The sequence below is a fragment of the Aquarana catesbeiana genome, linkage group LG05, assembly GCF_042186555.1.
Source record: "Aquarana catesbeiana isolate 2022-GZ linkage group LG05, ASM4218655v1, whole genome shotgun sequence".
NCBI classification, from domain to species: Eukaryota; Metazoa; Chordata; class Amphibia; order Anura; family Ranidae; genus Aquarana; species Aquarana catesbeiana.
The window spans coordinates 312,290,443-312,317,090 of record NC_133328.1 but is presented as its reverse complement, the minus strand read 5'-3'; the positions used below and the strand labels follow the sequence as shown (position 1 = coordinate 312,317,090).

Here is a 26,648-nt window from a genome sequence, read left to right as displayed (position 1 = left end):
AAGGTAACTGATGCTCTGTAAAAATAAGGACTTATCGAAATAAAACACTATAAAAAACATCAAGCTAAAAATAATCCTTATAATTCAGCCTCCTTTAAGAAATATTTTGACAGTTTTGAATTCTCAAAAACATTAACTTCATTCCCAGCTTTCAACAACACCTTTAAAAAACACCTCAGAGTCGCAAAGGAAGCTAATGATGGTAGATCACAAGTTTGAACAGGGAGCAGGTAGATATATGAAGTCCAGCAGCTGGCTTGACTACAGTTACCAATCTTACTGAGGTCTTATTAGGGAAATACCTCAATTAGAGCCACCAACTCAATATTTATTATGTGTACTGGTCCAGGGGGCAAATGCCCCCCAGCTTAGTCCCCCCATGATCATGCACTAGCATGCGTCTTGGTCGGCCTTTGCATAAACACAAACAAATACCCATTTTCTCAGATTCCTCCTATGCAGAAAAAAATAGGAGGATGACAGCGGTGCTGGATTGTTGGGGGAACAATAGTGACCAGAACAGGTTTTCTAGAGGTTGGCCAGTGGGCATCTGTCTGACTCATAGACAGATTATTATCTATTATTCTATATTATCTACATCCTAATTTGTCATGTATTCCTGCATCAAGGAGTAAAGGAGGTGCATCCACATGAGCAGGCATGCTTGTGCGATCATTTTGAAGTGTACATGTGCAGTGCATACCTGCTGCGGCCAGGCTGTTCAAAATAGTTATGGTCACAGTCAAGGCTCTGGGGGTGAAAAACATCAACTTTCAGATTGTAATCACAGGGATCACTTAATATATTAGGGTTGTAAAATACTGCTTTGTCCAAAAAAATACTGGTAACAGATTGCTACAAAAAACAATTAATAAAATCCTTCAAACCAATGTTCCTGGTCCCAGATAGGTTAAGTATGTATATATGCTCTGCTACAGGTAATATCATTTGGTAAATTGAGATTCCTGTAAATGTAATTGTGATTTTTTTCAGTTCAATAAATACAAAAAACAAAAGTGCTTACGCTCTAAAAATGTCACAATGTAATCATGATGCCAGTCTAACTTTATCTCTGCAGTGTGCGGGGGCTTAAGCAGGATTTAGGTTTTATGCTGAACTAGTTTCAGCCAATACATCACATAGCAGGAGTGATTTTTAATCACAGTTTTCAATAAACCAAAATCATTAAAGCGTGATGATATTGTCAGGGGAAAGAACCTAACACAGACATTGCAAGTCTGAAACATAATTAGGCATCAGCCCCCTTGGATAATCCCACCATAACACCACAAACGAAAAATTTTCTTTTCTGCTCTTATGATCTTGAATTTGCTGCAGGAGGAAGGCTCAAGCAATGTGCAAGTCTGCCTTCTTTCTGATATTGTGGAAGACAGCACAATGACCAGAGAGCAAGAGGAGGGCAATGCCTGCAATGCTACAGGCAGGGGACATAAGGCAGGAGCAACAAGAGGCAGTGACGTTCCATCAGCAGGAGCTTACTGCAAAGCGGGCTCCAGTGAGAAAAAGGGGGTGGATGATGAGGTGGCAGACCATCCACGGGTGTTACAGATTGGAGGGGAGGAACATTCAGAGGGATGGGCTGTATAGTATTATTGGCCAGAAGAAGGGGCACCTCGCAGAGAGTAGGAGGGAGCAGCCATCCAATTCCATCTACTGTTACTGCCCCACAGGATGCTGCTATCCCCAGGGCAGGTTTACAGGGCTCTGCAATGTGGGCCATTTTTAATGTGTGCTGCTGGGTGGGAGCAGCACTTAAAGAGGTACTGCAGTCTGCTCACATAATTTGAAATAAAAACATCTTTGCCATTCTGAAGCTTTCCTCCAACCACTTTGCATATTATGTATTATATACTGTGATTCTGTACTTGCTAAATATGCTGCAGAAATCTCCCTCCACTGAGTCTGGCTGCAACCATTTTAACTGTGGGCAACTGAAACTGCTGCCTGTTCACTTCCTGGATTTACACAGGCACACCTCCAGCTCTGCAGCTCTCATTGGCCCTCTTACGACTCCCTCCTCCCTTCCTGACAAACTCTCATGAGAGTGAGAGAGTGTCAGAAGGGCCACGTACCTGATGTGAGACCGAAGTAGTGGGGAGGCCTCCCTTGCACCTCGGGTCCTTAAAGCCTCTGGAGATGGAGACAGAGACTTGGTGGGGACACCGAGTGGCAGGGGTGCCAAGGGTGCGTAGCACCGTGCAAGCCTTAGTCCGGGATCAAGGTCAAGTCCAGTTGGGCAACGACGCATAAAAAGGTTAATCAGAAGAAGAATGGTCGAGATCAAAGCCGGGGTCGGTTCCAATCTGGCAGCTGAGTACAAAAGGGGCAAAGAAGTAGAATGGTTAAGGTACAAATCCAGGGTCAAAGGCAAGCAGCAATCAACAGTAGACATGTGCGTTCCTTTTTGTCCCAATGCATTTTCGTCCGAATGCATTTTCGGCCGAATTTCAGGTATTTTCATTATCATTTTAACAAAAGATAACGTAGGTGCAGAATCCGAAAACCAAAAGTTTCGACATAAACAAATACTTTATTTTCGTTTTTGTTACAACAACAGTTCGATATAGATAGGAGATTCGACATGACGCTGACAATAGCGATCTGTGTCCATCGAACCTGTGGTTGAATGTGCCTAACCTTAGCTCCATTAGTATACAGTGAAATGAACCACTGAAGGCCCAAAAATGTTGCCTTCAAACGGTTGCCAACATCCCGGATTAGTATAGAAAAATAAGACCCTTCAATTAGGGAACTTATATACCCCCACTATTGTGGGACTTTATAGGCGAACCATACGATTAAACTTAGATAAAAAGTATATTTTATTTATTTGAAACGAGCATAAAAACAAGATACATTGGATATAAATCTTAGCAGTGTTTACTTATACAATAGAGTTTGCTTTCATATAACAATTTTGTATACTTCCATCAATGATAGGATATTTTCTCTAAAGGCCTGACATGTTTCAGGACGATGTCCCTTCTTCAGAGGCGTATTGCAGAGAGAAAAATCGTATAGGTAGGAGATACATTCTGAAACAACAAAGGAAAATAATTTGCAATCTGTACAGACAGAGATTTTGTAGCCCAGCATACCACTGTGTCCACCATACATACCAGTGAGAAGTTGTTCAAAAATGGAAGATATATGCACAAGTATGCACAGACATCCAGTTTTGGATGGAGCAACAAATTGTATCTTTTAAATAAAAAACACTGGCTGTCGGCTGACCAACCAGTGTGAGATAATGGTTATTCCTCGGCTTCAGGAGTGACCTCGCAAAGGCCCCCAAGTAGAAGGACAGCCCGGGAGGGTCCCAGATTAACCCTTGAAAAGAAAGGAAAAAATATAAAGAGCCCTTAAATAATTTGCTCAAAACTCATTGATTTGTACAGATATTACATTCCCCCCAAGGGGGTTTCCCCTTCATTTACTCTTGAACAGAGAGCAATGTATGTATATAAAAACAAGTATATATATAGTGCAGGATCATATTGTCTTTAAAGAAAAATGTTCAGAAAAGGACTTTTAGACAAATCCCCCAAGTTTGAAAAATTGACAATGCTGCCAGCTGATACCAAAAGAAGAAAATTAAAGCAAGGAGACAGAGAGCCTCTCTGCCTGTGCACAGGAATGGAACAGTTGTTAAACAGCTGAACCATTTAGTCAAATAAGTATGAAAAAAGGGATCATAAGGGAGTTTGCTTATTTTGTCTCATATAGAGAGACCAAATAGAGTATATCTTACAGAGAGATATGTTACCCATAGAGCTAGGGTAAAGGATTTTAAAGTTACTTACTTTTTAGGAGCAAAGACAATGCATAAGCAGCTGAAGCACAGACGCTTTGTAGCCTGTATGATAGGATACCGCACTGAGCAGGACGCCCAGACAAGGCTTAAATAGCCGCCGGCGCCTGCGCAGTGAAGTTCGTGTCAGGAGTGTCAGCAGAGGAAGAAAAATCACTCTGCAGTGGCGCGCATGCGTCAGACGGAATGACGCATCCAAGGGAGGGCGGACGCCGGGGATCCTGAATAGGAAACACCCGGAGTCACGTCGTCACCGAGAAAAGCGTCATCACGCATGAGGCAGAGCGCAGCCCCGTATTGGCTGATGGCTTCTAATTGCATAGGATCAAGCCAGTGCGATAGAAAGAAAGAAATGAATATATTATTATTATAGCTGGTGGGGGGACGGTCACATATGTAAGAGGGAAGAGAGGAGAAGGGGAGAGAAAAGGAATAAATGAGCAAGGGGAGAAAAGTGGAAAAAGGAGAACAAGAAGAAAAGAGAGGAAAGAGCAATTAAAGAAATATAGCGACCGTGTGGGGAAAAAAAAAAAAAAAAACTTGTTTTGAAAAATATTAGAAAAATAAATAGAGATGAATAGGATGAAAAATCATCCACAAGGTTTCGCTTGTTTCCTGTTTGAAAAAACAGAAAGAGGGAGGGACTACGGGCGTCCAAAGGATGGGATCCCAGGGGAGGATCTGCACGGCGCCCACCCAGAGCTTAAGTGCTGGGGGAGTGCCATGCAGGTCCACCCCACCGACACACGAGTACACCGTCATGACAGGCCCGTGACCGGACCAGTCTGCAGCGTAAAAAAGGTGCCACGCCGTCATCAAAGATGGTTCGACGTGGCCCACGTGCGCCGGGCGAGGGCAGATCCAAAGCCGAGTTACCAAAAAATTGCTAAAAACTTAGTGCAGAGACTCCCTGCCGCTAAGCAGAAAGCCTCTTTGGAATTATTTCCAAATGGTCGTCAAAAAATGCATCAATCTGGTACATAAAGCATGATGGACATAGCTGGATAGGCAAAGAAATAGATAAACTTATATGGCAGTTGATGTAGTACATATGTATGATATATTTTTATTTTATACATCAAATCAAATGACAGAAGTTATGAGAGCTATATACATGTTGGATAACATATACATGCTAAACATTTTTTATCGGTCATTGTAAATGTACAGTTGTATTGGAGCTATGTTCTATAAATACAAGTGATATTATCAAAAGATATCTTTTGATAATTTCATTTCTTTCTTTCTATCGCACTGGCTTGATCCTATGCAATTAGAAGCCATCAGCCAATACGGGGCTGCGCTCTGCCTCATGCATGATGACGCTTTTCTCGGTGACGGCGTGACTCCGGGTGTTTCCTATTCAGGATCCCCGGCGTCCGCCCTCCCTTGAATGCGTCATTCCGTCTGTCGCATGCGCGCCACTGCAGAGTGATTTTTCTTCCTCTGCTGACACTCCTGACACGAACTTCACTGCGCAGGCGCCGGCGGCTATTTAAGCCTTGTCTGGGCGTCCTGCTCAGTGCGGTATCCTATCATACAGGCTACAAAGCGTCTGTGCTTCAGCTGCTTATGCATTGTCTTTGCTCCTAAAAAGTAAGTAACTTTAAAATCCTTTACCCTAGCTCTATGGGTAACATATCTCTCTGTAAGATATACTCTATTTGGTCTCTCTATATGAGACAAAATAAGCAAACTCCCTTATGATCCCTTTTTTCATACTTATTTGACTAAACGGTTCAGCTGTTTAACAACTGTTCCATTCCTGTGCACAGGCAGAGAGGCTCTCTGTCTCCTTGCTTTAATTTTCTTCTTTTGGTATCAGCTGGCAGCATTGTCAAGTTTTCAAACTTGGGGGATTTGTCTAAAAGTCCTTTTCTGAACATTTTTCTTTAAAGACAATATGATCCTGCACTATATATATACTTGTTTTATATACATACATTGCTCTCTGTTCAAGAGTAAATGAAGGGGAAACCCCCTTGGGGGGAATGTAATATCTGTACAAATCAATGAGTTTTGAGCAAATTATTTAAGGGCTCTTTATATTTTTTCCTTTCTTTTCAAGGGTTAATCTGGGACCCTCCCGGGCTGTCCTTCTACTTGGGGGCCTTTGCGAGGTCACTCCTGAAGCCGAGGGATAACCATTATCTCACACTGGTTGGTCAGACGACAGCCAGTGTTTTTTATTTAAAAGATACAATTTGTTGCTCCATCCAAAACTGGATGTCTGTGCATACTTGTGCATATATCTTCCATTTTTGAACAACTTCTCACTAATGGGGGGCTGTGCTAATAATCAATGTGCTAATTATCAGCACAGCCCCCCCTCCTGACAGGGAGAGCCGCCGATCATCTCTTCCTGTCAGCCCAAACAGAGGAAAGCCATTTACTGGAACTTCCTGGTTCACGCTGTGATCAGCTGTGATTGGTCACAGCTGATCACGTGGTAGGGAGCCTCCATCAGAGGCTCCTTACCACGATCGGAGATGCGGTGTGTGTCAAACTGATACGCCGCACCAGGATCGCCACGCTGCGCTCCCCTGCGGCATGTTATTCTGAAAGACGTCCAGTCAGAATAATGAAACCCCTTCCCAGCCGTCAATCTGCTATAGGCTGGGCGGGCAGTGGTTAAACAAGTGTACAAAAGTTTAAAAGAACAGATGGACGCGGGGGCGCTGCATACGCTCCACCTGCGTTCCACGGTGGGCGGAAGTGACGTGTCACACTCGACCACACCCAACGCGTTTTGTCGGTACTCGTTGAGGATGACCCGTTACTTCCGCCCACAGTGGAACGCAGGTGGAGCGCATACCACGTTCCCCGTCCCTCTGTTCTTTTTAAAACTTTTGTACACTTGTTTAAGTGGTTTTAAATGCTATTTTAAATAAAACATCAACGTACTTCACCATGGGAGATTGATCCTCTTTCATTTTTTTAGCCTGTGTCCCGAGATTTGGCGGGTGTCCTTTCTTTTGATGACCGATTGGAGGCTCCATCGCCGGGTTCTGTGATGGATCATGGGAACATCGTGTACCCTAATACTGTATATGACTTCTGTATTGGGGCAATGTATATCTGGTGAGTAGACTGAGTGACCGGTGTTGGTGGAGGAAGATTACAGTTACTTTGATTGTGGGAATTCACGAGATAACTCCACTATTGGAATTATTTGATGAAATGTTGGACTTTATTCATTTATACACATATTTTTGACATTGTATATTTGGCATCCACCTGTTTATTGTGTGGTTATCTCTTATGTTTATTTACTTGCATTTTGATTATCTAGCAATTTGTAGAGCATCATTATCACCCACCGGGGACACCCAGTGGTTGTTCACAATATTGCACCTTATTGTATATATTTGAAGGGTGCGTGGTTCATCACCAAATTAAAAAAAAAAGCATTAATAATTATATACACACAGATGTTTTGCCTTTCATTTCTATTTTAAACTGAATGGGTTGTTTTACAAGGCGATTGTTTACAATCAGTTTAACTTTAAATTACATTTCAGTGTAACAGAGCCGTGACTAGCTGGCATTGCTGGCTCTCGCTCAAAACTTGCTCATATAAAAATACAAGCTGTATTTAAAAGCAAATGTTATGTTTTCCTTCTCCCAACTTCAACACATACAGCGCTAGTTACAAATAACTTTATAGTTTATATTATATAACGGAAAATTGTTATTAATACTCACCACATTTTTCCTTTCCTGGTCCATCCTCATGTCAGCACACTATGGGTTAACTGTTCCTCATTAACCCTCAGGACCACCTTCTTCCAGCGTTATAAATCCCTGTCTTCCCCTCCCCCTCGTGTTCTTTTGTAGCGACCACAGGCCACTTAGTTGTGCTGACGTGAGGACGGACTAGGAAAGGAAAATTATGGTGAGTATTAATAACAATTTTCCATTTTCCTGGTCATCCTTCCATCAGCACACTATGGGATATACCCAAGCCATGCTTCACCACACTTTAAAGCGGAGTTCCGCTTAAAAAAAAAAAAGAAAAGTCAGCAGCTACAAATACTGCAGCTGCTGACTTTTAATAATCTGACACTTACTTGTCCCAGGGATCCAATGATGCAGGGGAACGAAGCCCCGCTTGTCTCCCCCTCCTTTCTGCGACGCCAGCATTGTGACTGGCCGGGCAATCATCTGGACCTGTGACGTGTCCCAGATTATTGCCGAGAGGGAGGGGGGAGAGGTGATCTGACTTCTGGCTCTGTGGAGCCCCGGGAGGAAGTGGGAGCTGGAACCCTCAATTTTGAGGGTTTCTACCCACCCCCCACCCCCCAACAAATGACATGCCAAATGTGGCATGTCAGGGGTCACCTTCCTTAAAGTAGGAGTTCCATTTTTGGGTGAAACTCCGCTTTAATTAATTAATCAAAGGAGTTGACACTACCGCCTCTCCAAACATCGAAGAACTAGCGGTGACCACATCCAGTTTGTAGTGCCGATCAAAAGTCTCACAGGAACTCCAGCTAGTGGTCCTGCATATGTCTTCCACCGGGATCTTTGCTACAGACGCCCACGAAGCTGCCATCCCTCTTGTAGAATGAGCCCGTATAGTCTGCGGGGGAGCAAGGCCCTGTTGCTTGTATGCCAAGGATATAGTTCTTGTGATCCAGGTGGACAAGACCCTTGATGATGCTGCCTCCCCTTTCTTGGGTCCCGAAGGGAAGATGAACAGATAATTCGATTTGCGTATCTGTTGTGCCCTTTGAAGATATGTTGATATTAAGCCGACCATATCCAGAGGTCTCAAATCCAACTGGTTCGCCTGCTCTGGAGGCTGCGTAAAGCAAGGTAACACTGCCTCACAGTTTACATGAAACCTTGACACCACCTTAGAGGCCAAGGCTGAAGCGGGTCTCAGGATCACTCTGTCCAGATAAATAATGCAGAATGGTTCTTCACAGGATAAGGCTGCTAATTCTGACACTCTTCTGGCCATCGTAATGCCCATCAAGAAAACCAGTTTGATTGTTAGAAATCCCAGTGTACATGATTCAGCCGGACTGAATTGGGGCTGCAACAGTGCCTTTAGGACCGTGCCCAAGTCCCAAGTTGGGAAGAGGTTCCTCCTTGGCTCTTATTGCAGCTCTGAGGAATTGCTTTATCAAAGGCTCATTAGCCCATCTATGTCCGGTGAAGCAGGACAGGGCTGACACTTGAACTTTAATTGAGTTGTATGCCAAGCCTATAGTTAGTGCTGTTTGTAGAAATTCCAAAATATTTGCGATACCCGGAGTTAATGGGGAGAAACTACGCTGTAATGCGAAGTCCACAAATCTTCTCCAAATCCTGGAATATGTGGTGTTTGTTGTAGTCTTCCTTGACCCCAGTAACGTAGTGATTACCTCCTCTGAGAGGCCCTATGCATGCAGTCGGGCCAATTCAATAGCCAGGCTGTCAGCCGCAGTCGCGCCGGATTGGGGTGCATCCACTGGTCCTGCTGTAACAGGTCCCTCCTGAGAGGTAGGTGTACTGGTGGGGCTGACGCCATCTGCAAGAGCAGAGGAAACCATGCCCTCCTGGGCCAGAAGGGTACAATTAGGATGGCATGCACCTCCTCATTCGCTATCTTCAGCAGGGTCCTCATGATTAAAGGGATTGGAGGAAACAGGTACACTAGGGGAAACCGCCATAAGATTGAGAAGGTGTCCTGGGCTATCACCTCATTGTACCTGAACCTCGTGGCAAACATTGGTACTTGCACATTCCCTGGTGTGGCCATCAGGTCTACATTGGGTGTCCCCCATCTGGCAAAAATTGGTTGAATATAGTGACTGCTGATTGCCCATTCTCCACAGCTGGGAAACCTCCGGCTCAGACGGTCTGCTATCTGGTTTTGGCTGCCTGGAACATACACTGCTGTTAAATCCTCCACATGAGTCTTGGCCCAGTGGAGAATTTTGGTTGCTAATTGGAGTAATGCCAGACTCTTGGTTCCTCCCTGTCGAGTGATATATGATACCGCTGTCTGGTTGTCCAATCAAAGTTTGACTCGAGCTCCCTGAATCATCCCCTTGAATGCCATCAGGGCCATAAAAGAGGGTACTGGTTGAGTAACCAAAAATCGGAAACAATGGAGAGGCAACAGAACAAATAATTATTACAATATTATTTATTGAAAAAAAGTTCATAGTATATCACAATGTTCAATAAAGGTTAAAAACATGAAGAAACGATTTGTACAGTGAGCCCTTGTGCGTCACTCAACCAGTACCCTCTTTTGTCTCCCTTAATTTGCGGATGTGGCATCAGGAGTGCTCCCCTTTCTTATTGTGCCATCAGGGCCATGTATGCTGTTTGTAGCTCCAGTAGATCGGAGTGTCTGGTTTCCGTCATGCTCCACCTGCCTTGAACCTGCCTGCTGAGGCAGTGAGCCCCCCAGCCCTGGAGGCTGGCATCCGAGGTTATTACAATCCAGTCTCCTGGGCTGATAGGCATACCACGCAACAGGGTTTCTGGCAAGGTCCACCAGCTTAGACTCTGATTCATCCTGGTATCCAGATCTTCTGGTCCAATGACCGGTCGTCCCATTGTTCCAGGAAGGACATCTGGAGGGCTCTCATATGGAACCTTGCCCAAGGTATTACCGGGATAGCTGTGGTGAACATCCCCAACATTTTCATGCAGTCACTTGCCGATAGCGTCGAAGCCTCCATTAGCCTGTAGATACCTTGCGATATGGCAGAAGAATCCGACCTGACTGGTTGTCGAACACCATGCCTAAATACTCCATCGTGTAAAAAGAAAAAGCAAAAAAGTACTCTTGCGCACAGGTGTGTTGGCTAGAAAGTCCCAAGGGTTCAAGAAGGACTATGGATTTCGGCCTTGCTGCTCTCAGAGGATGGGATTGTCCTAGTATTAAACGAAAAGAAAAAAGAGAGCGCACCAGCCTAGTGCATTATCCTTGACAGATTTATTTAATTAAAAGCAAAATAAAAACTACTCACAAAGGTCGAAGAAAAATTCGCATCTGTCAAGGATAATGCACTAGGCTGGTGCGCTCTCTTTTTTCTTTTCGCTAAATACTCCATCCACTGGGCAGGAATGAGGTTGCTCTTTTGACTGTTTATTAGCCATCCGAAGTTGGACAGGATCACTATCACCTTGTCTCGCTGTAGCACCAGCTATTTGCTTGAATGTGCCACGACAAGAATGTCATGTAAATAATGAAAAATTTTTATTCCCTGCAATCAGATAAATGCTATGGTCGCCAACAGGATTTTGGAGAAAACCCTGGGAGCTGTGTTGATGCCGAAGGGCAGACATTTGAACTGATAATGTCTTTCCTCTATTGTGAATCTGAGGTACCTTTGATGATGTTTGTAGATTGGGATGTGTAAATAGGCATCTGCCAAAATCGATTGAGCTTAACCAAGTTGAACCACTGATGCTATTGTATATATTGACTCCATCCTGAATCTTTTGGGAATGATGAAAAGATTTAGGGACCTCAGGTCCAACACTGTTCTGAGCTTTCCAGATGCTTTGGATACTAGGAATATCAGAGAATATACTCCCTTCCCCTGGCACCCCTGTGGCACTAATGTACTTGCTTGTTTCCGAGACAATTCGGCAACGTATTCCTGCAAACACTTGCGTTTCTTCTGATCCTGTGAGTAATGTGTTCAGACAAAGATATTCGGAGGTTTCTTTTGAAATCATATCTTGTATCCATGCTTTACTATCTGTCAGATACAGCGGTCCTTCACTTTTGTTCGCCAATCCCTCCAGTATCTTGCCAACCTGGCTTCAACTTGGAGGGTTTGGATGGATTTACCATCAATTAGACTTCTCAGTCTGTTTTGCTGCCTGCTCTGTGGTTGATTTCACCCTGCGCAGGAAGGAGCTCTGTGTACCCCTACATTGAGGTCTGTTGTATTCCTGGCCTGGCCTATATGATCTGGCCTCATGGCCCCTTCTGGAATCGCACTGGCCTGACCGGAAGGGTTGCTGTCTCTTCCTGGAGACAAAAAGGAGAAGGAGGAGAACTAATCTGCTCCAACTAGGCAATATAATTATGAGAGCCAAGTTGCTACAAGTAACAGCAACTGCCAATAAAAAGCTAATTGCTCACACCACAGTTATAATAGTACACTGCTGTCGATGCGTTCCTCTGAATTAATTTGGCATATAGGAAAAAGGGTGGAATTAAAGAAATAATTCCAAAAAAGCAATTCATCAGGGAGGAACAGGCAATTAGCAAAAAATATATAAGTAAAGTTTATTAAACAATTCACTTAAACACCAATCAAAAAACATGATTAAAAAGGACCACCAACAATTCATTAAAATAGGCAACGTTGTCTACACACACACAGATAACCACCACACACTAATCCATACAGGCCCCCTAATTAATGACTTGAATGAGTGTCTTTGGGGGAAGAGGTATAATTGTGTGTAAAATACCATCCCAGCTGGGAGGTGTTAAAGGTAAGATCTCACCGCTATGTAGACCCCAGATCACATCCCCGAACGGATGAATGAGCGATTCCTGCTTGTTCAGTCTCCCGTCAGCTGGTCAGGATAGCTTCCTTCCTTGTACAGGGTGTCATCAGTAAGGTCCAGATAGTGCCAGTCAGATAAAGGGAAGTTGAGTGAGAAGGTATACTAGCCCAGACGGCGCACCCGACAGATGAAGAGAAGTTGAGTGAGAAGGTAACTCTGTGACGGCAGCGCCGTCTGGGATCGTATACCTTCTCACTCAACTTCCCCTTATCTGACTGGCACTATCTGGACCTTACTGATGACACCCTGTACAAGGAAGGAAGCTATCCTGACCAGCTGACGGGAGACTGAACAAGCAGGAATCGCTCATTCATCCGTTCGGGGATGTGATCTGGGGTCTACATAGTGGTGAGATCTTACCTTTAACACCTCCTAGCTGGGATGGTATTTTACACACAATTATACCGCTTCCCCCAAAGACACTCATTCATCTGCCGATACAGGTATCTTTGAGTCTGCTATAGCTCCCAAGTAATTTCAGTCTTTAAACAGGAACTTTCCTCAGCGTACTTTTTTCCACTGGTCCTTTATTGTTACAGTGAGCTCTGCAATTAAGGATTTTTGTTCCATCTCTACCATAAGTTAGTCAGATGTGCTTACCGACACTCACTGGTTTTCATATAGTGGATAAGAGGTATACAGGATCGAACGGTTACCTATACTCGCCCTGATCTAATTTTCTCACTTTGGTGCTATCTGCAGGACTATCATCTTTTCCCCTTAGATGATTCACTAGCTACCATCACCTTCATAAGTCATTAATTAGGGGGCCTGTATGGATTAGTGTGTGGTGGTTATCTGTGTGTGTGTAGACAACGTTGTCTATTTTAATGAATTGTTGGTGGTCCTTTTTAATCATGTTTTTTGATTGGTGTTTAAGTGAATTGTTTAATAAACTTTACTTATATATTTTTTGCTAATTGCCTGTTCCTCCCTGATGAATTGCTTTTTTGGAATTATTTCTTTAATTCCACCCTTTTTCCTATATGCCAAATTAATTCAGAGGAACGCATCGACAGCAGTGTACTATTATAACTGTGGTGTGAGCAATTAGCTTTTTATTGGCAGTTGCTGTTACTTGTAGCAACTTGGCTCTCATAATTATATTGCCTAGTTGGAGCAGATTAGTTCTCCTCCTTCTCCTTTTTGTCTCCAGGAAGAGACAGCAACCCTTCCGGTCAGGCCAGTGCGATTCCAGAAGGGATTGCCTGTTCCTCCCTGATGATCTGCTTTTTTGGAATCATCTCTTTAATTCCACCCTTTTTCCTATATGTCTCTTCCTAGAGGTCTGAGGTAATAGGCCAGACTTTCCACCTGTGACCTGCTTAATTGCCTCCTCCAGGGTCTTTCCGAACAACATCTTACCATTATATGGAATGTTGCATAACACCTGTTTAGATGCCGCATCTGCGGTCCAATGCTGGAGCCATAACGCCCTTTTTGCGGTCACTGCATGTGCCATCAATCTAGCCAGTAATCTTACTAAATCTATGGAAGACTCGGCCAAAAAGCTGCTGTCAGGTTGAGTTCCTCCAGAGCTTCAATGACTTTAACTATCTCCACTCTAGCACGCAGTGCCATCTCCACATTCGTAACCCAGACCTTTAGGGCTCTTGAGATCGATGTTAGGGCTATGGATGGGCGACAGGCTGCTCCTGCAACAGAGTATATCTTTTTAAGATCGGCATCTGTCTTTATAGCCATCGGATCTCTAAATGTGGTGGAATCCTCCAGCAGGAGGGAGACATGCCTTGCAAGGCGCTGTAGGGCTGCATCTATCCCTGGCACCGACTCCCAGAAAGAGGCATCCGATGGGTTAAAGGGACAGAGTTTAGTAAAGCAAATTTGGATTCTCGCTTTTCTCTCCGGGTTCTCTCATTCCTCCTCCATTCATTTCCGGACCGGACCGGGCCCTTGCCTCCTTAAGTTTAGAAATAATCTCTTAACCTTCTCTGAAGGTTTAGAGTCTTGATCCCATTCTATGGCCTCCTTTATGGCCATAACATATGGCTCAATCAGATGGGGATCGAACAAATGCTCGGGAATGTCCTCTGTTTCTGACGAGGAGCCTGATAAGGTCTCACAGATCCTTGGTGATTTTCGGCCTTGATCTGTGGAGGTGCCTGGTTTAGGTTCTTCTCTAGAACAGGCTGCACTAGAGGCTAGCTGTATGCTTTCGGCCACTGCCACTGGATATAATCCTTAACCTTCCGAGCTTCTGCTTCCTTATCTGTGGTTACATCTTTCATGCATTCGGCACAAAGAAACTTCCCGACAACAGCTGGTGCCATGGAAGCCTAGCATAGGCCACCTGCCAGTCTTCCGGACTGCCTTGGTTCTAATGTTGAAGATTTACTGCAGCTTGGACCACTGGGAGATCGATCCCTCCATTTGGAATGGGACCCTGGTTGCTGGCACTTAGAGCGGTGGCTGGACTTTTCATTTCTGGGAATGTCTTTTTTTCGGGCTTTTGCTCCTAAAAAAGATTAAGCAACATGTTACTTGTGTGTGCGGCACTCTTTTACAGTTTTCGTCCCCCGTAGACCCCTCCTACCTTTCTGCAGATCTTCGTGCCTGCTGTGGCGAGCTCATAGCTACGGTAGGGTGACCACATTTCCAAACTGCCATTCAGGGACACCCCCCTACCCCCCTTCCCAAAAAAAGATGGGGAGGTTGGGAGAATGTAGTCTTGGGGTTGACGGGGAATTCAGGGGCAGGGGTGATTTGTCGGGTGAATAGCTGGTGTTGTACTACATTGTAATATATAATTAAATTGTTCAACTCACCATAATGCAGAATCAGTGGGGACCCTGAGCTTGTCACTTGCCACCTGATGCAGTGTGCCACTTGCCACAGTTGCCTGCCACTAGATGCAGCTTGTTAATTGCCGCTGTCGCCTGCGCCCAGATGCAGCTTGTCACTTGCCACCAGATGCAGCGTGTCACTTGCCACCAGATGCAGTGTACCAATTGTAACCCATTGCCTGCCACCAGATGCAGCGTTTCACTTACCACCATTGCCTGACGCCAGATGCCAGACGCCAGATGCAGTGTGTCACTTTTCACCCATAGCCTGCCACCAGATGCAGTGTGCCACTTTTCACCCATAGCCTGCCACCAGATGCAGTGTGCCACTTATCACCTATAGCCTGCCACCAGTCTGATACATCAGAGCCCCGGGAAAGTGAGCGCCCCTCCCGCCGCTGGCTGCTGATGTTACTTCTCCCATGCGGGGGGATGTCACATCTTCAGGTCTGAGGGGTTCATGCTGGGACCTGTAGTCCTTCACTTTTGGGGGTCACATCCCCCAAAAGTGAAGGACTACAAGTCCCAGCATGAACCCCTGATATCAAAGGATGTGATCCCCCCCCCCAAATTGAAGGGCTGCAGGTCCCAGCGTGGACCCCTGAGAATTAAGGGTGTGACCCCATAGATTTCACATGCTAATGCTGGGACCTGTAGTTCTTCACTGATTGGGGGGCATCACATCTTCAGTTCTGTGGGGTTCATGCTGGGACCTATAGTCCTACACTTTTGGGGGGTCACATCCCAGCATGAACCCTGTCCTGATATCTAAGGATGTGTCCTCCTTCCATCCCTCTTAGGGTGTCATTTCATCTGTCAGTGTCCTCTCCTCTTCTGCAGACCCCTTATCTGCCTACTGTCCTCTTATCAGTGCTAGCTCCAGGCTGACACACACTTGGAGCTCCTGTGAAGTGCTGACAGTTCAGCACAGAATGCTGGCTGCTGGGGGAGAGCTGACTGAAGATTTTAACCCCAATCTGTCAATGGTGAGTGCTTTGGATTCACTTGCCTTTCTACAAAACTCATCTCTCCTTCGTGCACTTCTGCATGCTGCTGGCTGAACGGTGCAGGGAGGAGGTGGGTGGAGCTAATCAGTAGGCGTGGAGGAGGAAGTTAAATCTTCCCTGCAGTGAATGCTGGGGCTCTGTCTCTCTCCTCCTCATGACATCACTGGTTGCTAGATGCGAGGCGGGCAGTGGCTAGCTACCATTTGGGCACTGAGCCAGCGGCTCATGTAAAAGGGGTGTCACCAGCCAGGGGTCCACCACAGGCTGTCAGTGAGTGACAGCAGCGATGTAAGGGATATTTTAGAGGGCATCAGAACAGTCCAGGGCCAGAGGGCAATTCTGGGACACTGTATTGTCCCAGAATGAGGGTGCCCAGGACCCGGGACAGACCTGCTAATTGCGGGATTGTCCCGGGCAATCCGGGACACGTGGGCACCCTGGGCTACGGACGGAAGGAGAAAAAAATAAGTTTAGTAATAGACGCATCTAGTAATTATCCTCTTCCATTCTTCCCCTGATGTTTGACTTTTCTTTAAAATATATATTTTTGTGCTACCCCTTTAAATCGTCTGCCATCTTACCTGCAGCAAACAAGCTGAGAAGTGCAGGATGACAGAGAGGGTCTAGAGCAGCAGCAGTGAGTAATTCAGCCAAACCTGGCTGGGAAGGAAAAGCAGGAGGAGAGTGTAAACAGCACATAAACTGACCAAGGGAGTTTGGGGAGGAGGACCATGATAGCACCTACTGGATTTACTACCCCTGAAGCCCACAGCGCTCGGCGCCTGCCTCCGCGGTGTCCTGTTTTATGGTGTGCTGGTTAACCCAGCAATGCATGGCCGCTCCCGCTAAGCCCCGCCCCCGTGATGTCATTCGGCGGCAACCTCGGCTCCAGAGAGGGAGATGGCTTGATCCTAGAGCCTGGGACCCCCCTGAGGGTAACTTTTAAATTCCTCTTCAGCTCGCCACAGCCTGTGCGTGTCCTTCAGACAACAGATGCCGCAGCCCCGGCACTCAGGGCATCCAGTGTCATAAGACGATTTACCTCTATCCTTTCTGGACCTTCCAACCCCAGGAGAGGATCAACCTGGGGGGGGGAGGTTCGGTAGGGGGGGTGTAGCTGGAATTCAGTCTGGTGGCCTGGCGACCAATGAAAAAATAACACAAGGGGGAGGGGAGGACAGGTTGGAACAAGGTGGTCCTGAGGGTTAATGAGGAACAGTTAACCCATAGTGTGCTGACGGGAGGACAACCAGGTAAATAAAATTGTGCAAACTATGATTATGTGCAAACGATGCCAATAATGAGTGCTACAATTTGTATAAACATACAATCAGCAATTCCTTATAAATAAATTCATAAAACAAAAAAAAAAAAAGTTCCAACCAAAGTGCTATAATGTTTCTGAATACATTCCTTATAAATCAATTCAAGAAAATTCTTCCAATTCATGTGATTTCACAATAAATACTGTAAATACATCCATACATTCCCAAGTAACTCCAATAAAACCAATGTACCTTTAAATCTACACTGCAATCCATTGTGTTGTGTCTTTAACTTCGAAGTTCACATGCAATCCTTTACTCAAGCCCCTTTAGGTGAAGACACCCACCACATGTGTAGACCCCTCACTCGTTTCTAAGTGGGCCTTGCTTTGCATTCTAATGTTTCCCGTAGATTTATTTAGGTTGAACTGATCTTTTACAGTAATTACTTTCTCCTCATGGCAACCCATATAGGAAAGTACCAGATGGAAACAGAAAACTCCCATAACGTACAACCATTTATTTAGGACAAAACATAATACTCACATCTTACTGTGCTTATATACTGGCTCCAGGATAAACTGCTTACTCTCTCTGTTTTCTTTATTTAAAGTGGTTCTAAATCCTTACATATACCCAAGGAAGTGACTGGCCTCAAGTGATACAGAAAATCCTTCTATAAAAGAAGTACCTGTTTATCTGCAACCCTCTCTTCTCTACAGCCGTTCAAAAGTGCACAATTTATATAGCTGGTCTGAGCTTTCAGAAAGCAGGAGGCAGGTAGCTGAGGCTACACCCACAAATCTCAGTGAGGATAGTCACCAGGACCAGGTGGCATGCACCCGAGGGTCCTTAGGGAACTCAGTCAAGTAATTGCCAGACCATTGTTCCTAATTTTTACTAACAGTCTACTGACTGGAATGGTACCAGCTGATTGGAGAAAAGCCAATGTAGCACCAATATTTAACAAAGGGCCAAAATACATCCCTGGGAATTACAGACCAGTTGGCCAAACATCAATAGTATGCAAGCTCCTGGGGGGGAAGGATAAGGGACTATATACAAGATTTTAGTAATGAAAAAACTGTATCATTAGCAGTAATCAGCATGGATTCATGAAGAATCGTTCTCTTGCCAAACCAATCTAATAACCTTATATGAGGAGGTGAGCTGCCATCTAGATAAAGGAAGGCCCGTAGACTTGGTGTATCTGGATTTTGCGAAAGCATTTAACACAGTTCCCCATAAAAGTTTACTTACAAAGTAAGGTCCGTTGGCATGGACCATAGGGTGAGTACATGGATTGAGAATTGGCTACAAGGGCGAGTTCAGAGGGTAGTGATAAATGGGGAGTACTCTAAATGGTCAGGGGTGGAAAGTGGGGTCCCCCAGGGTTCTGTGCTGTATAATTTTTTCATAAACAACCTGGAGGATGGGGTAAACAGTTTAATTTCTGTATTTGCAGACGAGGTAAGCAGGGTAATAACTTCAATGCAGGATGTGGAAACCTTGCAAGAAGATCTGAACAAATTAATGGGGTGGGCAACTACATGGCAAATGAGGTTTAATGTGGAAAAATGTAAAATAATGCATTTGGGAGGCAAAAATATGAATGCAATCTACTCACTGGGGGGGAGAACCTCTGGGAGAATCAGGGATGGAAAAGGACCTGGGGGTCCTAGTAGATGATAGCAGCAGATTGGCATTGTATGCCATTGCTGAACCTAACAAAGCAAACAGAATATTGGCATGCATTAAAAAGGGGATTAACTCAAGAGATAAAGCGATAATTCTCCCACTCTACAAGACTCTGGTCCGGCCGCACCTGGAGTAAGCTGTCCAGTTCTGGGCACCAGTTCTCAGGAAGGATGTACTGGAAATGGAGTGAGTACAGAGAAGGGCAACAAAGCTAATAAAGAGACTGGAGGATATTAGTTATGAAGAAAGGTTGAACTTCTCTCTGGAGAAGAGACACTTGAGAGGGGATATGATTTCAATTTACAAATACCATACTGGTACCCCCACAATAGGGACAAAACTTTTCCGTGAAAAAGAGTTTAAAAAGACACGTGGCCACTCATTAAAATTAAAAGAAATTAGGTTTAACCTTAAACTGCGTAGAGGGTTCTTTACTGTAAGAGCGGCAAGGATGTGAAATTCACTTCCACAGGCGGTGGTTTCAGTGGGGAGTATCGATGGTTTAAAAAAACTATTAGATAAGCACCTGAATGACCACAACATACAGGGATATACAATGTAATACTGACAAATAATCACACACATACGTTGGACTTGATGGACTTGTGTTTTTTTCAACCTCACCTACTATGTAACTATGTAAAGGATAGCTGATTGGAGGGAAGGGACACTCCCCCTCCCTTCTCACAGCAACAGAGCTGAAGCTGTCAATCACAGACTGCCTCCCCGTCACCTTTTTTCTCTTTCTCTTGGTGTCAGGAAGACTTGTCAGAAGTGACTCATACAGATAGCAGAGGAACAAGGCAGTGGACAGAAATGACACTTAGTGCTGTGGTTTGAGACAGGTATACACTACAGAGGGATACGTTTTGTTCATATTTCACGTCAAAGGTAAATAACTATAGCTGAAAGATGGCTACAGCACAGGCTTACATTACCGGGAGGGCATCCATGGATGTCCTCCCGTGATTGTACTGTCCACTCACCCCCTGCGGCGTGCGGGCGGCAAGCTCTGTGATTGCTACGTCCTTAGGACACAGCTGATCATAGATTGGGGTAAAGGGCCAATCACAGCAGTCCATTACCACGTGATCAGCTGAGTCCAATGACAGATGATCACAATGTAAACACAAGCTAGTTATTGGCATTCTTTTCATCATGCTGAAAGCGTGAGGAGAGGAGAGCCGATAACTGGCTTGTGTGTAGGGGACTGATAATTAGTCCCAACCGTGCCCACCAGTGCTGCCAATCAGTGTCTCCTCATCAGCGCCCCTATCAGTGCCACCTATCAGTGCCCACCAGGGCCACCTCATCAGTGCAGCCTAACAGTGATCATCAGTGCAGCCTCATCAGCACACATCAGTGAAGGAGAAAAATTACCTGCTTGCAAAATGTTATAACAAACTATGAAAAGCTTTTTTTTTTTTTTTTTTTTTTTTATTTTCTGTCTTTTTTTGTTTATTTAGCAAAAAAGTCAAAAACACCAGTGGTGATTAAATATCACCAAAAGAAAGCTCTATTGGTGTGGAAAAAAAAGACAAAAATTTGATAATTGTCATTCAAAGCATGACAGCGCTGAAAGCTGAGAATTGGCCTGGGCAGGAAGGGGTAAAAGTGCCAGTAGGCCAGTGGTTAAAGTAGAATTCCGGGATAAAGTAAAGTAATCTTAAAACTGTTTCTCCCTCGCCCCTGCAATATAACACCTATACTAATTAACCTGTGTAAGAAAGATCTGTATACTTGCCTATTTTCAGGCCGCTCTGGTCCGGTCATGTGATCCATTTCCTCTGTGTCAGGTAGCGTGGCTTCAGGGGAGAGGAGGGAGCGCCGACAACAGGTCGGCCATAGTAAGCCTAAAGCCTCGTACACACGATCGGACTTTCCGCCGGGAATTGTGTGATGACAGACCGTTGCCCTAAAATCCAACTGTTTGTACCCTCTATAGGACAATTGTTGTCGGATCTTCCGCTGGCAATTGTTGGATGGAAGGTTTATAAGTTTTCCGAAAACTATTGTCTGTTGTCAGGTTTTCCGAGCGTGTGTACACAAGTCCGTCAGACAAAAGTCCGAAGTACAAACACGCATGCTCGGAAGAAAGGACGAAATGCAGCGCACATTCTCTTTTTCTTTAATGGGATAATAATGAAGCTGCTTTGCTGGTGATACTGATGGAGTTCTGCCAAATGTATTTTAAAAGGCTTTTATTTTCTAGTGATATCAAGAATAATATTATTATGCTTGTTTTTGTTTTATTTTTGGGCAAGTTACCACAACACCATTATCCTGTAGTTTTTAAGATCAAAGATACAACTATGTTGGTGTTCCTTGTCAATTTTACATTGTATTTTTTTAAATGTAACTGCCTACTCCCAAACTGTCATTTGAAGTAAAACACATAGCACATTTTTTTATCGTGTATTAAAAAAAGAAAACAAATAAAATTAGACATGCTATCTGCCAATAGAACTTAACCAAAAAGTGCATTCTATGCATCCAAAAATATAGAAAATATAACAAATCAAATCATTATTCAACCAAAAAATAAAATAAAAGCCTCATGCATGTATCCTGTTTCTTAATATAGGGGGTCAACAATGCCAAGATTTGGTGAAAGCAGGGGTCCATCATCCAGAGATAATTCCGAAAATCATCCTGATTATTCTCCTGGAGCTCCCGCAGCAAAGGCATATGACATAATTGGTCACGATTAATAAAGCAACCGATTTTTGGTCCAAGAAATACTCTTCCTCCTGTTCCTGGACTAGACTTGGGTCAAAGCAATAACTCCAAGGCCAATAATAAATAACACGTTATCTCCTCCGATTCCGCAACATGGCTGGTTGATGAAGAAAGGAACTGAAAAGCGCAAAATGAAAAGCGTGAATCAACACTCACCAAACTTCTACTAAGATGAAATTAGTAGAAGGAGCCCAAAGGCGGCGCCTGACAATTGAACTTCCTCTTTATCGGCTCCTAGTACGTCTAGTACGTCACTACGTTCGTGTTTGTTGGCAGACAACTGGTTACCATTTGTATGCAAGACAAGTGCACGGCATATGACCTTCGGACAAAAGTCTTAAGGGTGATGTCTTTTGTATCCAGCCGCTGGCTGATACAGGGGCGATCACGTAACCTGAAGGGAGCAGCCTGAGAATAGCTAAGTATAAGTATCTTTCTTCTATAGGGTAGGGTTAGTATAGCTGTTAGGAGGAGGGGAGGGAGCAGTTTTAAGATTAGCTAGAAATATGCTGGAATTCCACTTTCATTCAGAAATTCTTTAAATGTTTTGATAACATTTTTTGCCCTAAATTCATCTTGATCTTCATCTCACGGTCAAAGTATACCACAAGTTGTGAATATTGCTCCCTCTTGTGGCAATTCATTGATATTTTAAGCTGTTTAAATGTGACACTTTAGCATGTGCTGTTCAAACAAATAATACTTTTTTATTGCCAGTAATTTTCTTATTTTTTTTAAGCAGTACAGCTTGACTGATCCATGCATCTTATTACAAGAATCCCATGATAGGGCTTGCAAAAATCAGATAGATTTACAGCTACTGCAGCCTTTGACTGGGAGATTTTATAAAGCTAATTAGTTTTTTGGTTAAATGCCTCCTTGATATTAAAGTGGAGTTCCACCTAAAAAAAAAAAATTTCATTAATGTGCATTAAAAAAAAAAAAACATTTGGAATTTTTTTTTTACTTACCTTATAATGCCTGTTGCTATGTGGTCCCTCGAAATCTTCTTCCTTCAGCGCCTGGGCTCCTGACGTCACTTCCCTCGGCACAAGTAGGGAGATCACCTCTCCCCCCTCCCTCTAGGAAATCATCTGGGACACATGACAGGTCCCAGATGATTGCGCGGCCAGTCGTGGCGTGTGGCGTGGCTCGCGCATGCGCAGTGGGTGCCCGGCTGTGAAGCCACAGCCGGGCGCCCACAGTTAAAATGCCGGCGCTTCCGAGAGGAGGGGGAGACGCTGGACCCTGGGACAGGTATGTGTCCGATTATTAAAAGTCAGCAGCTGCAGTATTTGTAGCTGCTGACTTTTAATTTTTTTTTAAGAGGAACTCCGATTTAAACTGTTAGAGCACTATAGCTATCTACATTTCACTGAACTAAGGTGCTATAATTAACCCTGTCATGCACTCTTTGGAGTAAGAAGACAATAGGGATATTTTAGGTAAAAACAAACAAAAAAATGTATTTGCACTTTGTAAAGTGAATTTTAACTTTAACTACATTTTTATTTCCCTTGCACATGACTGGGTATTCAAAGGAAAGATATATCCACCATATTCACTAAGTTAGACTAGCTAAATATTGTCTGCTACCTTAAAGTGATTGTAAAGTTTTGATTATTTAAAAAAAAAATAACATGTCATACTTGCCTTCACTGTGCAGCTCGTTTTGCACAAAGTGGCCCCAAACACTGTCTTCTGGGGTCCCTCGGCGCTCTCCCCACATCAGATAACCCCCTAGGAGAAGCGCTCTTCCGGGGGGTTACCTTGCGGGCGCGTTCCCAAGTCCATCATTCGGCGTCCATAGCCACCGAATGTATGACTCGGCCCTGCCCTGTCACCTGCGTCATTGGATTTGATTGACAGCAGCAGGAGCCAATGGCTGCGCTGCTATCAATCTATCCAATCAAGAGCCGAGTGCGTCCCCGCCAGGTCAAGTTCCAGGGCTCAGGTATGTAAAACGGGGGATGGGCGGTCACTGCCAGGTGTTTTTTCACCTTAATGCATAGGAGGCATTAAGGTGAAAAAACACAAGGGTTTACAACCCCTTTAACAAATTTGTCAAATTTCAAATGATGTTAGCCCTTGAAGTCAAGTGCCAGGTCTCCAGACAAAGCAAATAAAGCTATATAAGTGGACAAATATTAATCTTTTGTACAGCCCAAGTCCAGCTTGGTCAGAAATGCACAAATTCAGGCCTCACCAGTTAAAAACTAAAAAGCAGTTTAATATTCCCACCTGATCTCCTGAACTATCTGCCCCAGACTCATTGTTCCAGCAGTGTGGCTCTGCTCCTTTTTCTGGGTTGAATGATATCCAGTGTCATTTAAAGTGGTTCTAAAGGCTGAAGGTTTTTTTTCACCTTTTAAAAATCACTCTGTGTGCAGCGCCCCTCATCCCAACCTAATTGTTACCTGAGCTCCCTCTGATTAGGGAGTGTTCACGATAGCCTTGGCTGTCCCGACACAGTCCCTCCTCATTGGCTCCCACTGCTGTCAATCACAGCCAGAGAGCCAATGAGGAGACAGCGGAGGAGCTGCGGCTCTATGTGTCTTATGAACAGATAGAGCAGCGGCTCAGGAGCAAGCATGTACAGTAGCAGTATGTCAAGGGTAGAGATACAGCGCTGTCTAGTGAGCCATTCTACTAAAAAGTAGTACCATAAATCATGGGTCCTGCTGCAGCTTAAATGTGAAATACACACAATATAAAAATTTCAAAAGGAAAAGCTGCGCAGCATGAGACTATAAAATGTGGTAACATATATCCACATATATTCAATGTCCGTGTCAAATAGAGTATATAATCACTCCCAATCAAATGATAAAAACACTAAAATGCATGGATCTATAATGTAACCATGTGCATCACAATATTTGAACATAAATACACTGAAAATTGGTCACACAATCAGGGGCGTTGCTAGGTCAGCAAAAGATCTGGGGCTAAAGCCCATAGCAGCGGTCACCAACCTTTTTGCAGGCCCGTGCGGGGGGGGGGGGGGGGGGGGGGGGCGCCAGTGGTAAGCCATATTTTGCGGGCAATGGCTGGTGTTGGCACTTCAATCATCATGGCACCATAGTTGGTATGATGTCAGGGTGATTGAAGTGCATTGTTTCTGTTGTTACATTCTAATATATAGTGAAGTGGTTCAACTCACCATAATGCAGAATCAGTGGAAGCCTTGGGTGTGTCACTTGCCCTATCTCCTGCCACCAGATGCAGCGTGTCACTTGCCACCATCGCCTGTCACCAGATGCAGCGTGTTACTTGCCAAGGTCACCTCCCCCCAGATGTGAATTGTCGCTTGCCACTTTCACCTGGCAGCAGATGTGGATTGTCACTTGCCATGTCACCTGCCACCATTTGCAGATTGTCACTTGCCACGTCACCTGCCACCATTTGCAGATTGTCACGTCACCTGCCACCATTTGCAGATTGTCACTTGCCACATCTCCTGCCACCATTTGCAGATTGCCACATCTCCTGCCACCATTTTTAGATTGCCACGTCACCTGCCACCATTTGCAGATTGTCACTTGCCACATCGCCTGCCACCGGATGTGAGTTGTCACTTGCCTACTGATGTGGATTGTCACTTGCCATGCCAGCCAGTGCCACCAAATGTGCATTGACACTGCAGTGAGAGATGATGTCATCTTGCTGCACCTCTGACATTGAAGCAAGGGGGTCTGGCTGCATAGTGGAGCTCCACCGATGACAAGAAGCACGTGACCCCAACTCAACCGCGCTGTGAGGGCGGAAGAGCGCTGATCTGTGGCGGGCAGTGAGAGATAATGTCATCTCTCTGCTGCCCGCCACACCATGTTCCCACATTGAAGAGGCCCAGCTTTGAAGAGCTCTGATGTGGAACGGGCGGAGAGAGAGGTCATCTCCGCTTTTCCGCCTGCTCACTCCTCTCCTCTCCTCCGCCTATCTCATGCAGCCAGCCCACCTGCCAAAGTAGTCGCGGCAGCGACCCGCTGGTTAGGCAGGGACCCTGCGGCAAGAAACTCAGGGCTATGGGCCCCAGATTCGGGGCTATAGCCCCAATAGACACTCCCTAGCAACGCCCCTGCAAGACAGTCCAAGAATTTACAGGAACTGGAGGCTTTTTGCCAAGAGGAATGGGCAGCAGTACCATCTGAGAAGATAAAGAGCCTCATCCACAAATACCACAAAAGACTTCAAGCTGTCACTGATGTTAATGGGAGCAATACACTGTATTAAGAACTGGGGTATGTAAACTTTTGATCAGGGTCATTTAGGTAGTTTCTGTTGTGATTATGATTTAAAAAGAGTAAACACACAGTTGATTGATAATAAATGGCTTCAGCCAAACACTAACCATGAGTGAAAGAAAAGTTTTTGTGTTATCATTCATATTCTCTGAAAAATGGCCAAGAAATCATAAATTCTGCCAGGGTATGTAAACTTATGGACAAAATTGTATATACAGTGGGGAAAATTATTATTTGATCCACTGCAGATTTTGTAAGTTTGTCCACTTACAAAGAAAGGAAGGGTCAATAATTTTTATCATAGGTGATAAGGTACTAGTCAGACTGATAACATTTCCTGCTAAACTCTCTGCTTGAGTGGGATGGGGGGTGGGGGGTTTTGTTTGGGTAGGGTGGGAGCGGGCGGGGAGTGAACAGGTCTAACACAAGGGAGGGATGGGAGGGGGAATAAAGAAACAAAGGGGCAAAAAGGTAATGAAAAATCTTCTTACGATTACCCATTGCAGTACGTAGTAGTTACTAAT

The 26,648-nt window shown here is 44.6% G+C and overlaps 1 long non-coding RNA gene across 1 annotated transcript; it reads left to right on the top strand.

Moving 5' to 3' along the window:
* Positions 1 to 6,780: 6,780 nt before the first annotated feature.
* Positions 6,781 to 22,596, top strand: LOC141145884 (uncharacterized). The gene is made up of 2 exons (XR_012244690.1): positions 6,781 to 6,913; positions 21,726 to 22,596. It is a non-coding gene; the product is annotated as an uncharacterized lncRNA (long non-coding RNA).
* The last annotated feature ends 4,052 nt before the right edge of the window (positions 22,597 to 26,648 follow it).